The sequence below is a fragment of the Poecilia reticulata genome, linkage group LG21 (genome assembly GCF_000633615.1).
Source record: "Poecilia reticulata strain Guanapo linkage group LG21, Guppy_female_1.0+MT, whole genome shotgun sequence".
In the NCBI taxonomy this organism is placed as follows: Eukaryota; Metazoa; Chordata; class Actinopteri; order Cyprinodontiformes; family Poeciliidae; genus Poecilia; species Poecilia reticulata.
Window position 1 is genome coordinate 25,148,785 of NC_024351.1, and position 3,956 is coordinate 25,152,740.

Here is a 3,956-nt window from a genome sequence, read left to right on the forward strand (position 1 = left end):
ATAATTAAAATAAAAACAGCATGTGACATTAAATAAACAGTGAAAACACATTTAAGATCAAAGTAATATTGAAAAACTTACCATAAAACTGCTCAGAGGAGAATTCAATTCAGAAGCCAGTTGCAAACAAACCAGCAGCAAAATGGCTGTTTGGTTGGGACAAACCACTAGTGTAAAAAGGGGGAGTCGGACTGTACAACTCCTAGTAGAGACTTGTAGATGTTTTTATGTCAACACATTGTGCACAGTCAGTAATAATATTTACAGACAAGTAAGAAAATGTACATAAAGGAATCACAACCCAGTGTTCTCAACATGTAGTGCGTTATTTGAAACATGATTAACCCCCACTTAGTAATAAAATATTCTGACCCAGAGCTCAAGGATGGGGGAGGGAAGAAGGKATGAGAGGGGGTAAAGAGGGGAAGGCTGGGAGGAGCAAGTGGGTGTGGGGAGTTTTGGGAGGGAGTAGGGGGAGATGAGAAGGTGATGAGGGGTGCAACAAACTGCACAGATTGCACACACTGTCCTGCAACTCTTAGATGTCTCCCTGGTARAACACACCTGGATCCAATAGCTGAATTACCTCCTCAGTGCAGTCAGGTTCTCCAGAGTTCTGCTAATGACCTTATTATTTGACTCAGATGTGTTGAAGTAGAGAAACATCTAAAAGTTGCAGGAGACCGGCCCTCGAGGCCTGGAGTTGCCCACCCATGCCCCAGTCCCTGACGCAGCCGTCGCAGGCTCGATTTCCGGCCTTGGCAACCTTTGCTGCATGTCTTCCCCTTTCTTGTCAATTAATTATCAAACAAAGGCCACTGGAGCCAAAAAAATCTTTAACAAAATAAAATGTGAACATTTAAAACCCTCACCTAAAATTAAAATTCCCTCATAAAATTGTTTTCGCCCAAGGAGGAGGGGAGGAGATTGAGGGGTAGATGGGCTTGGTGAGGGGTGAGTGGTGGGGGAAGGGGTGTGTGCATAGAGGGGTGTGAAAAACAGCTTACATTGATTGAACATTTAGATCACGAGTTCTTCCCCAAACCTTGTCCTCAAGGCAAACTGACCTGCATGTTTTCATTTCAGCAAAACCCTGTTAATCAGACATCAATTAAAATCATGTGTGCCGAATTAGGGAAATGCCTAAAACTTGCAGGGCTTGGAGGACCAGTGCTGAAACACATTGGATTCACTTTGACTTTACTTGAAATAATTAAGTTYGATACATTTGTATCCCTCGTCTGACACAATGACTCAAGCTAACTAGGGACAGGATTCCTACTAAGCCACCGTGGCTCTGTGGGTAGAGCAGTTGTCTTGTGATCAGAAGGTTGACGGTTCAATTCCAGCTTCTTCCTGCAAGGATCAAATTGAGTTGGATGATTATAATATAGTGAATTGGTTAAACTTTATAACTTAAGTTGGATAAATTTAATAAATTCAGTTGGATAAACTTATTTGAATTGCTTGTTACCTACTTAAGCAATTCAATTAAGTTGCTTCAACTACTTTCTTTTTAGAGTGTGTTTTATAGTTGATCCACCGTCAACCTAAAATCAACAATTCTAACTATTTTTCAATGTTGATTTAACATCGTGTGCTATCTGGGTACACACATATTCATGACATACTTTGATTCAATTAATTTCTCTTAGGTGTAATTCCAAAAGGTAAAGATTAAATTTATGTTAGGTGAGTCTTTCTCACCTGAGAACGTGGACCAGTACTGGGATGATACAGTGCCTTCAAATAATTGTAATGGTGTTCCTGGAGATGTTTCATAACTCATAACTTATAAGTTGTATAACTTATAAGTTACATATCTCAGGCTACGTCCTAGAGTAGCTCATCAATATAATAGTATAGTAGCATTAATATATGTAGTCTGATATAAAATCATTTTACTAGACAATGTCAAATGTTGAGTTTTAATTGTTATCAAACATGAAGTTAAAAAAACCCTCAGAAGAACAGGCCAACCATGACAATCAACTCGTTTAAAGTTAAAACTCTGTTTCACACAAATACAAAGACACAAGCATAAATGTTTGGCTGTTGAACTGCATTATCAAACAAAATTTTCTATTTCCAGCTCACACATCTTTTTGGTAAACATTACATTTCCCAGATACATGCAAACTTACCTTTATCTTGGCTTTTTTCTGCTACTCCTCTTTTCTCTGTCCCTGAAGGACAAGTTATTTTATGCGACATTGTTTTGCTTACTTATATTTCATCAGTGCTTTGGAGGTTTGGATGCGCACTGCACATTGCAATGCAGCTCATATTACCGGCGAAGCATGACCTACCACAGCCACTAGGAACCCCCAGAGCAATTTATTTTTTCTTTTTGTCCATATAAAGAATGATTTCTGCATGATCATATATTTATATTATTGTTAAAAAAAATCTAAATGTTATAATGAAATTGTGTGGTTTTGTTGATATAGTCACATAAAAAAGTCTCCTTCACTCAAAGTGACCTCTGGTGACCCCTGACCTTAGCAGACGTTTAATTTCCTTATGGCTTGGGCTGTTATCACAAATACTTTGACAATAATTTACATCCTAATGAGTGCATATTAACCTGACACCACTAGAATCTAAACCATCAGGCCAACACACTGCTGTTTACTCTCTGATATTCTCACACTTAAGCCTGCCTGATCTTTTACATGTCCTATATATTTGTTACATTCTTTAATAGCAGCACACCTCAGGTTATGTTTCTCTCTTGCCCTGATCAAACAATAAACTGGGACTTAGTTTCTAAACAGAACAGATATCTTCATATCCATTAGCAGATATATGATGGACAGGATCAGAGTGAGCAGATCATGTACACTTCTGAAAAGACAGAAGAGGAAAGGTGATGGGTCCCAACAGGGGCACGGTATAGGGGGGAAAGGTGATGACATTCTAGGGGCCCTGACCAACAGGGGGCCCTCCACAATTTAATTTATTTTTTGCTCATAGAAATAAATAAAAAAAATCTGGCCCCTGTCAATTACAAAAATAATCATATTGTATTTTCAAAGGTTGTTTTAGCAGTAAAAATGTAATGTTCCCACTCCCAGACCAAAAAACACACATCCATATTTACCCTGAACCCCCCAAATGGTTAGTTTCTGTTTGGAGCGCTTCAGAGTGACGCTGTTAGCAGCAGTCAGTGGAAGACATGAACGACTGTGGCAGTTACTATGTTGCTAAGAAAAGTTATAAAATCAGGTTTTCAAAAACAAATAATAATAAGAGAGAAAGAGAGAGAGAGAGAAAGAGAGAGAGAGAGAGAGAGAGAAAAAGGCAAGAGTGTTAATAATATATAACAGTTTTTCTCCATGGGAGCTGAGCAGACTGTGAGATCATCAACCATTTAGCTAATTATCTTAGCTACAGACTACTGTTTGCATCCCTTCCACGAGCATTTAATGAATTAGGGAAAGAAATTACCAACATATTCATATATTTAACTTGCCCCTTGTACTTTTTACCACTTAACAACAGATGAGTCAGTCAGCAGCAGGGATGAAAGTAGGGGGGTATGGTAGGGTACTGCGTACCTGCAAGAGAGGAGCGGCTGTCAGCTGTAAAACATGAATGGGTTCACTATGCAGTCCTGAGTTCACCCACTAATCAGCCGTGACTGATTAGTTTCTCAAGAACAATCTAAAACACGACTTAATCAGTTAATAAATATCTTTTTTTCTCATTTCATATCGTTTCTGAACTGTTCGTGCTTTGCTAGAGCAGGGCTGCAACACGTCGATCGCGAAGGTTTTGAGTTGATCTCGGCATTAAGTGACAAACTGAACGTCGCCAGGAGGCTGAGAGCAGCAGGTCCTCCTCTGACTGGCTTAAAACGTTCATAACTTTATTAAAGAACAACAAAAAAATCAACAAAACGTGTTCAGATTAATGACCCAACGACAATAATAATCTCAGTGATTATTGTTTCA